Below are 11412 nucleotides of genomic sequence, written 5' to 3' on the forward strand. Positions count from 1 at the left end.
ATCACATCGCACTTTTCGATATATTTATAAATATACACGAATTGTATAATATTAACTTCATATGCCCTCATTGGTTAAATATGCAATAAGTAAGTCAATAACATACATCAAAAGTATTTAAAGGTACTTAAAACATCAAAAATATGCATTTATTTATCATTTCATTCAAGACTATTTTAATGATATAATTGTCAAATCGAAACCAAATTTTATTCTTACTTTTACAGTTCGAATAACATAGATCGACATTTTCATTTCAGTTTAAAACATTGTATATATAAAAAAAAGCAGGGGATGCTAGTAGTCCATGTTTACATGTATGAGGTCTGTTCTTTATTTCTGCACTCTTTGAACTAATGCACACGGCGCAATAAGTTGAAGCGAAACAAACGTATATTTGTTAGGTTTCAACTTATTGCACTGTGTGTATCAGTTCAGTGAGCGCAGGAATAAAGAACAGACCTATGGTTGAAGACCGCACGTATATTCAGAAATAGATCGTCACATAAACGTAATAAAAATATGCATTCCTACGAAAGTATCACTGTTGATTTATAAACAATAAAATAATTTGAAGCATATCTCTCTCTCCCCCCTTCCACACTCGGTCTCTTACTCTCTAAAGTTAAGAAATAATGGTAGAGTTGAAGAGAGACGACATGTTCAATTATTTCTAACGGAGCACAGATGCTAAGATCAGGGATCGACAGTCTATATTTATTACATCTATAATTAGTCAACAATTGGCGTTTCTATTATCGAATATGTAAGACAGGGCTATACGATAAATAAACTTAAAAAATAAGACGTAAGGAGGAAGCAAATTAATATTTTGAACTTTCTACTGCTTACGTTATTGCTAACGTTCTGTATTGTAATTGGCCGATTCGCTTACTGCTTACGTTTTACTATTTTATGTTTTATTACTTTTTGTGTGTGCTATGACTTGAGACTTCTCGTGAAATTATGGCGAATGAAATGGTATGGATACGAGTCGTGGCCTATCGATGACATCCGCACCATTAAAACTCACCTCGCAAAATTCATTTAATGCCTTGCTCGCGCCCAGCTGTAGCTTACTGCAGCTACTACCACGCTGCACTAGGCATCAATGGCCAAGTTAGTTCAAAACTAATCAGCGCTAAGTTCCGCGTGGCAATGCAAACTTCCTTACGATCGGCGTAAAGCTATCAATAGCGTTATAAATAACACGTTATAGCACAATCGCTCGTTCGTTCTCGACTAGAACTCCCCATAATTCTTACTTGCAGCGCGCATAAAAAAACTTATAATAACGTAATCAAAACATTGATGCACTTCTGCTATTATTACAAATTTTGAGTATTAATGAAAGTAATCATACATACAAAAAAAGTTCATTAACACTGTTATAGGGATTTTTTGCAATGACGTCAATCCAGGTGAATCCTAAAGTCACGTTATCTTTTTCTTAATTAGTTGTTAAGAAAAAGAGCAACCTGATCTTAGCGTTTATCGTATCTAAATAAATGATATTGTAAAAACTCCCTAATGCCTCAATAATTTTTTTAAATATAGAGGAATAAATTAAAGTAGATGAAGCAGTACAGTTTGAGTCGAAATGTGAATAAGTTCATAAATACATGTGTATAATCTACAATAAAGTTGCTCTTTTACAATATCAATTTGTCTTAATAAGCAAAAAATTAGAGGACCAATAGAAAAAAAATCTACAGATACAATAATAATAAAATCATATTGCATTTTAAAAATAATATTAAATCTCGTACTAATTTTATTTTTACTCATTTTAATTTAAATAATTTACTAATAACATTTTATTTATGTTCTATTAATGCAAAATTCTTCATAAATTTTGTATAAAATTAAATTTGTGAGCTTTCTATAATCTCTTTTAAGTTACAAACTTATTATTTTTCATATTCTTCATAATCACTTTTCTCTAAATTTTCTTTCAATTTATAAACGTTATAGAAGATGTCTCTCTCTATTTTTTACGCCTTTATCTTTCTTTTTTATTTACAGTATGCGTCTATTCTGTAAACTATCATTCTCATCCTGCATACACGTAAAATTTTTATTAAATTATTAAATATTATTATTATTTTAAATGTGCCTATTACTAATTATATCATATCCTTTTGGAATTCTTTTAGAATTTATTTACATGATTAAGTTTTTTTTTTGCAAAATTATTCACGTAAATTTAACAAAATTAAAAATTTAATGTTCGTATAAGCATTAGATGTTTGTGATAACGTAAGATTTAGTCTGTACCTAAGTTACGTTCGTTACTCATCACATTTATGGCTTTTAACACATAAACGAAAGTAACGTTAAGAGGCTTCCGCTTTTTGTACACCAGCCTGATACCGCGTTAGTCTGCAACATTTGCATCCGGCTAACACGTGCCAAGCGGTTTTGTAATACGATGCGAGGACGCGCCGCATTCCGAAGGAAGCTGTTAAATCGATGGAATCCTCGTTTCCTTGTTTCTTGCCGCGCGCCAGGAGCACCAGCGAACCGTAATGAAAATTTCAGTACCCCGTCGAAATGCATAAAATGCCAGTCGTGTCGAAATGCAACCCTGCGGGTGGAACGCAAACGGAACCTATTGACCTCTGTGTTTATTTACGCCGAGGATATTTTCACTCGTATTTTCCATCCATCGTATTCCAATGAGAAACAACAGTTCGATGTTTTGGTGGATTTTTAAATTTATTTTCATTTTTAAATTCATTCTCATATACATATAGGCTGCAATTTGCAAAGTAAAATGTGGAGCACTTTGAGTATTTCCGATATACATATTTATTATATTTACGAAATTACAATAAACTCTCTAAATTCTTTGGGGTGGAATCTCATCCTAAAGAGTGAAAACTGAGTTAGTTTTGAAAAGAAGTCTCAGTTTGAGTTTTGTAACAGAGGATCAGCTTTCAATCTATTATATAGGATCTCTTTCACCAACTTCTGATTAAATTAATCAACGACCAATTCGCAGAAGTGCCAACAGCAATTTAATGTGTATCAGAATGTTTCCTCTTCCTTTTTTAAGTTAAACTGTAGTTCTCATGTTGTCAATTGTGATAATTGAATTAACCGCTCGATTAGCATTAATCGAAGTAGGTGAAAGAGACGCTAAGAGTGAGATTTTATTCTTCAGAATAAGATTCACTCTAAACATTTCAGAGAGTATATTTTCATTTTTTAGTATATAATACATAGCTAATTAAAATACAAAATGAACAAATGAACTTCTTATCACATAAGCTGTCGCCAAAAAATTGTGTTTTAATCTTTTTATAGAACATCTTCAGGTCAAGATTTTCCTCCAAAATATTTCTTATTTAAAACAGTTGAACTTATCTCTAAATAAGCCGTTTAAATACAATATATCAATCAATCGTAAAAAGCGCAATGTTATCCGTGAGATTCTAAGATTTTTCTCTCGCAATCTATCGGCGCGTATCGCGTTTAAATTCCGGCGCATATCTCTTCGGGCCCTACACAGGTTACACATTCTTCTCCCTCAACCGTTTCTCAAGCCCGATGGGACCCGCGGCGGAATCGGCGAATGGTAAAACGCTGAATTGCGACTTCATTAGCCGCACGACTTTGCGCTCGCTGTAATTCCGGCGTGCCCTGAGCTTCTCTTCCTCCAGCTGTGCGAGTACCGCGCGAACGCCGCGCCGCCCCCGCATCACGAAGAGTGGCAACGAAAGGAGGAACGGGAAAGATTCGACAAAAGAATGGCCGGGTACACGCACGTGAAGCGGGGGAGGGGGCCGGGACCCAGGAAAAAAAAACGAGCGGTTTCGTGGAGGACGAGACGTTAGGTGGACGATCGGTGCAGAAAAAGGACGAAGGGCAGAGAGGAAGATGAAGGAAGGAGACAGCAGGCGAAAGAGAGACAGAGGGGCCCACCGGGGGCACGGGAGGCAGGAATGAAAAAGGATGGAAAAAAAATTAGGCGTTCTGTAGATCGCACGCCATGGGACGACGACTGGCCTCTGTCTCTCCTTTCTTTTCTCTCTTCTTCTTCTTCTTCTTCTTGGCTGTCGTTCCCCTTCTTTATTTCTTCGGCAAGGCGTACAGTGCGCGTCGCAAACACAAAACATGTCATGGCTTCTCGCAGTTCCTGTCGTCTACTTCCTCGTTCCAACATATACGCCACGGAACGTGTTGGAACGAGGTAAATTTCTATAGGATGAATTAATGAGAAATTAACGAAGATTATTATATTAGCAATTCTTTTTAGTCGACGATAGATAAATAGAAAAAAAGAATATTATACACAAGTAATTCTCTTAAAAAAATTCAACGGCATATTGAGTAGCAGCAATGGCGATTATAGAAATAATTGAAAACAATTCAAATTAGATATAACTTGAAAATAAATTCAACAGTGATCTTCTCATTGATTAAATATGTAATTCTTCGCGAATTCAAGTTTGGCCGAATATCAAGATGTCTCGAAAATCACTCTGGACCGCCAATCCGTTCTGAGAAGGGCACTCATTATTTACATAGTGTCTCGCAAGCGAGATTTCGAGAGCGCAAGACACGAAAAACGCGAGATCCAATCGTCACCGACGTCGCCATCGTCGTTGCCGTTGTTCCGAAGTTTCCGCGGGCGGGATAATGGCGGGCTAGCACAATGCGCCGGTACGGATTCCACAAGTTCTTTCAAATGTGCAGAGAGAGAGAAAGAGAGAGAGAGAGAGAGCGCGCCTTTTCATTATCTCGACTGTACCCGGGTACCAGTTTGTATCGAAGAAGTCTGTGGACGAGAGGGATGGATGGATTGCCATCGGCCGAATCGGTTAAGGGGCCAGGGTAAACGGAGAAGGGAAGGAGACAGTGAAATGAGAGGAAGAGGAAGGAGGACCGAAGAGTTCGAGGGAACCTCGACGAGAGCACAAGAGAAAGCGAAGAAACGACGAGGAGACACGAAGAAGCACGCACTATAGAGCGGACCGATCAGCCGTGGGCCTGGCTCATTATAACTTTTATGACTGGTCATTTGGTTCACTCGGAGCCTTAACGCGAATGCCGACATGCAAAGAGCGCATCACCGTCACGGCCAAGACGGGTCTATCTGCGGAAGTATCCGTCGCGTTTAAATCCGGCGAATCGGCACAGTATCACAGAAGTGAATTGATATGTACGGAGCTTTGCGTTCGAACGCTGAAGATTTTATATTTTGAGAGACAGCAATGGTCAATACTCTGCGACTCGAAGATGGAAGATCGTATTAAAAGATTAAATCTATATTGATTAAATCTATATCGCGAAATATGCCGCGTATATATGGAAATAGATACCGTTAATTTACTTTAAAAGTGACGCAAAGAATTAAGTTTCTCAGAAAAAAGAGAAAAATTATATTTAAACTTGACAGAAAATTATTAACTAATTTAATAATACAATTTATACTATGTTCACTCTGTTCTTCAACAAAATACAATAGTATAGGTAGATGGCTCGACTTTCCAGATTTTCAGTTCTAGCTAATACAGGAATTTAAAAGATTGAGAATCAACGATTATTAATATTTTATCACATAATCAAGAGTAATATTTAGCACTCTTATATTATATTAGCAAAAGTTTATTAATTTAGCAAGCTAAACTCCGAAGAGCATTTAATTACATCTTTGTAAGGACTGTTTTAGTAAACTTTGTTAAATTTTTTTCAACGCAGTTGACAAAAATTAAGTTCAATGCAAAGTATCAGCTGATCTCACTGAGGTACAATGACCACCGATTTCTCCACTCCCTTTTCCAGTTCCGCCATCCGACCTCGGCGCTTCTTGCTTCCCGGACTGGCTGTAATAACCGTCTAATTTAATAACCCTAACCGAGAAGCCGCGCACACCCACGTTCGCGTTCACTTGTGGAAAATTTCATTCCGATTTGTGTGATAGGTATAGTAGACATGCGGCATATGAGGAACGAAAGGGTCCATTCTGCAGGCTCCACGCGGCAGCGTCGTTCTCCTTTGCCACTGCCGTGGAATCCGTGAGGCTAAATTAACTACTACCTTAGACGAAACAATTTCACGTAGCTACTTTCCGCCATAAATTGACTTGCACGTATAACGCGTATGTAATAGAGTTGGGCCCGAGATACGAGAATCCAGGGCCGCATACCTACAGGTCTCTTAAAAAAAAAAAAACATCATAACTGTATATTCCACGCTATTTTTTGAAAATATGTCTTAAAGATGATTTTATTATGTGTCAAAATCGCAATCTTTTGAAATTGTTGATATTGAATTTCAAAAATATTTCTTACTTAGTAAATTAATGAATTGTCTTTTCAACAATCAGTGACGTAGAAAATATCAAGAACTTTTTTTATTTTCTAGAGATCAAAGAAGCTAAGTTATTATAATATTTAAGTAAAGTTTATATATGAAGTTAATTAAAAAAGATGAAGTTCTTTCATGTACCTAGGATCTTGAAAATTTTATTCTTCAATTCGCTAAAAGTCTTTACGCTTCAATATTTAATATTTGCATAATCACAGATTTTGCCAAACTTTTAGCGAAAGAAAATCGATTTTGAATTCATTGAGAAGAATTTCGTTACTTTTCAACAGCTGACATGATAAAACTTGAGTACTCTGCAAGTCGTAGAATATACTGTATATATGCATAATGTACCCACATCGTACAATATACATACGTGTGTGTATACACATATATGTATATATAAATGCATGTATATATAAACTTTCTAAAAAAAAATAAATTTCTATTTTAATATATATTTGTATATAATTGTATATTTAATATAATATTTAAATATGTATTTTTTAATTATATATATATAAAATGTGCAATTAAAAATTTTCTAGCACAGAAAATTTTCACAAATTTTCTTTTTCGCAATCCTTTGAAGACGCGGCCCTGCGCGAAATGCATCCCCCTTCTTTCTCACTCAATCGTGCCGCGGCAGATTACTCGATCTTTTATGCCTCAATTATCATACCGAGCTGTTATTAAACTCGCGCCAGGCGTACTTAGCGCGCTCCCTGTTGTATTCTTTCCGTTTAACAATATTTGGTCGCTTTCGCGTGCGTGCATCATATGTACGAGTGAAACACGTTCTACGTTCGCGAATTATCAGCGCGATCAATCATAATTGTCGATTTGAAAAGGAGCATGGACAAATGCTCGAACGATAACAAATAAATATACAAAATCAATTTGAAGTTTGTGATAAAGTTGATCTTTTTTAGTGACGGATAATTTTGCATCTACATTTGTAATATTATATTTAAATAATATTGTAAAAAAAAATAATATCAGACTTTTTTGTTTCCTTTGACCCATTCTACGTCCCCAATGTAGCTCCGACCTTATTTCTAAGACACCCTGTATAAATATCAATCAATAATTCAATATATCCCAGAAATAAATAAATTATTATTTATTTTTATAGAATTAAATTGCTGATTGATATATTTTTATACATCAATCTATTCTAGTAGATCTGATTGATACATTTTATCGATTGCCATATCGCATTTGTTATGCAACTTATCAATATATTATATATGGATACTGTAGTATTATTATATGCATGCATACATGCATGTTGCAGTGCTTGCTTTGATACATACACTCTGACATTTGACAAATAATTCTGAAATTAGCAATTATTTCTTTTGATTGGTGCATGCAAGGAAATAAGTATGAAGTAATCTATAAATATAAAATATAATAGATATAAAAATCATGTATATGCAGTGCTCAATGCATGAACGAATTCTAGAATACATCAAAGTAGGCATAACTATATATGTTAGAAATAGCATCGTGTGATTCCATCTTAATAAATAAATATCACTGTTTTTATTACAAAATTTTTTTTTGTTTTTTTATCTTTACACGCCGTAAGAAATATAGCCCGATGAGTTGAAAAAAATGACAAAAGATCTTGACTTTAGGAAGATTTTGACTTTAAGATCAATTTTAATTCCTATTTTTGTAATTTTTCGTCTAATAAAAATTAAGATGGTAATTTTTATTTTTTCTATTCATCACAAGTGACGTATTTATTTGCATACGTTGTCACACTGTAGATTCAAATATGTTTTCTCGCTGAAAAATAAAAACTGTTGCTAGAATTTGTTATAATCGAATAAACGCGGCTGGTGGTTGCTTGATAAACAGAACAAACCTTTTGCGAGTACAGTCAGCGTCGCAAGTTGGACGCTGTTTCCAGTTTTACTCAACATTTTACTCAACAGAAAAAAAAATCGACAGTGCATATGAGAGATAGGAAAAAGTCCCTACGGAAACTCATGTCAGACTTGTGTCTTCTTTTCCGATCGATCGATTAAAATATTATTCATTTGCTCCCTTTACCTTCGTGCGACACTCCTTTCTTAGATATATATAGAATAAGCTTTCCTACCTGTCTGAGTTTGCACGCGCATAATAAAAGAGCAAAAAAGTGAATGCGGAAATGATACTTCTCTTAGACTTGACAGTTTGGAATCGATTATCTACGAAATGGAAGAGAAAAACTTCGAATCTAATTTTACACTTATGATTTTTAAAACATATTAATTTTACAAATTCATCAAATCGATTTTCTTCAAAAAAGGATTCTTATATTAAAAATATTTTCTTCTACACGTATATATATTTTTTAAATTTAATATTTCATGTAAAAAAACTACTTTCAGTTGTACCACTAATATCTATGTATGTATCTATTTACATATCGTTGAAGAAAATATTAATAACTATCGTTACAAAATTAAATAAAATTGATTGATTTTTTTGTGAAAACTTCGATATAGAATTTCATTAACAATCTGTTCCATATATTTGTGCAGTTATAACGGAGAGTAATTTAATGTCTGAAAAGCAATAACATTTTATAATACATTATACGTATGCATATATTTTACCTCTTCAATATAATTATTGTTGTTATTACATGTTTTTGTTATATTTACGTTATAATGTATTATCATTATATGTTACAATTGTTAATTGACATAAGATATTTTATTGATTTCCTCATATCCACATATAAAATGATATATTTCTTAAACCTCAGATTATCGTATAAAGTTTCGAAAAACAATATGCATAGAGAGAAGAAAACTTTTTTAGCTTATTCGAGAACTGTGGTGTGAAATTGCTATTGAGACTGCAGTAAAACATCATGGCTTGCATCACTTTAAGATGGCGTATTCTGTACACGTGAGCTTTTTTTATCGCAGATTACATAAAACTTCAAAGAGTATACAAAAATGCATTGGAAACGGAATAACATTTCCTATTGACTATGTAAAAGATTTCTCATCTACGTCAACAAATTCATTTACTGACCGACTTTTCTTCTCACAAGAAACAAGTTAAATCTGGAGAAAGTATTTTTATAACCAAGATGTAAAACATTGCGACGGAATAATGTCCATTTTAAAGCACACTTATTTTTAGAAGAAATCAATTTGTAATATAATACTTAATATAAGTACATTCTACGGTTTTAATATGTATTGGTTTAATTAATCATATTAACTCGAAAATCTAACTTAATTTTTTGTCGCATAAGTGATCACTTGAAGTAATTTTATATTCCGATTAAAAGCATTGTTCTTTCAAGTCTGTTTGCGTTGCTTGCACTTTTTGTATTCATAATTAATATCTTCATTTTCTTTCCTTTAACATCCAAATATATGATTTATCTCATTTTAAGTGAGAAATTTTGGAGGGATTTCAAGCAATGCGACAGACTTATTATTAGCAATGTAGGTACATATTATTGTTCTACATTTTATTATAATAATTAATATCCGTGTGTAATATCAAAAATTGTTTTATCAAAACATATCTTTATCAATTCGTTACCTTTTATCGAATTATTGCGGATTTTTTTGCGATACTAATTTTTTGTCGCGGACTTTCTTCTATGCATCAAGATGCACGCGTGTTACGGACCAAATGATGACCGTGTTGTTTTATTTTTGCTCCCCTTCTCCAACTGTCCGACCTTTTTCCTCGAGATAGAAAAATCGAGATCGTTACCGTAGCGTATCGAGAACGAATCGATCTCGCGATTCCTTTTTTTACGTTTTAAGTTGGCCACTTAACCCTTTTCTCTCCAAGAAGAATTGACGTATTTGAGACTTTCAGAATAGAGGAGTTACTATACATGCGGAATCTAAAGCAGTGAAGACTCGCTCTGATATTTTCTAAAGTCTCTTCAACCGATTGAAACGGTGCAAACAAAATGCAAAGAAGTTTCGAATAATTCACACAAGATAAATCGTTGTTAAAACTGAAAATATCGCAATCAAGGGTTTGAAATCTGTGCCAAGAAAAGAACTCGTTTCACGCGTCAATCCTGGACTGACTTTTATTGATTCGAATCCGATAAAAAAATTTCTATAGCCTTCATCAAGAATTTGTTTGATGCTTTAATCAAACTGCGAATGAAGGATTGATGATGTCTATTTGTGTATCCAATTACAAATACTCCCTTCCTTATTCACATATTCTTCTAAAAGTTGCAATAATTACTTATGCTTATTAAACTAAAATATTATCCATATAGAGTAAACATAATTATTAATTATAAAATATACAATTGTAATTCATCTTGTTGGAATAATTCAATATTCAATATTGCTCCAATTTTACTTGCTATTAAAAATTATCTTCCGCTGCAGTGATGACGTTGCAGTTTTTCTGTTAAAAATTCTTAATTGCATTAATAACGGAACACCGAAGGAACACAGAAACAAGAACACGTTAGTTAACCAGATTAGACATTTAATACATAATTAATTAACGGCAATGTTTGCACTGACGTCGCAGTGAGTCGTCGATTTCGCGGCGGCCATCGTGAGCGTGATTTTTCTTCTGGCATGAGAAAGCAAACATGTAAACGCGCGGTATCATAACACCTGCACGGCGTCCAAGCACAGGATAGTGCTTTCCTCCTGGTATGTCTCCCTTTCATATTCGAGTGGCTGACGCGCCGACGTATCTGTCGTACTTTCAGAAAAGTCTGTTATTTTTAAGGCCGAGATGCACGACTCGATATTTGCCGAGCGTGTTTACTGGCCGCCCTTAATCTGTCGCGTTGCTTTCAAGCATCAAGAAAAGTTTACCAATGCGAGATACCACTATATGATCAACCAATCAGGGACTGTCGTGCACGATGATCTTTCGAGAAAATTGTCTCTTCTAAGAAATGGAAAACCGGACGCGATTGTCGAGAAATTTGAAGCAATGATATTTTAACTCAATGATATTGTGACGATAGAAAATAAAAAATTTAATGAAGCGCCATAAATTTTAATATATTTAAAAAAATTAAAAATGTATTTAATATTTTTTAATTTAATAATATTTTAAACAAAATTTTGTTTAAACAAA

Source organism: Acromyrmex echinatior, chromosome 4, assembly GCF_024713525.1.
Source record: "Acromyrmex echinatior isolate Ae372 chromosome 4, ASM2471352v2, whole genome shotgun sequence".
Taxonomy (NCBI): Eukaryota; Metazoa; Arthropoda; class Insecta; order Hymenoptera; family Formicidae; genus Acromyrmex; species Acromyrmex echinatior.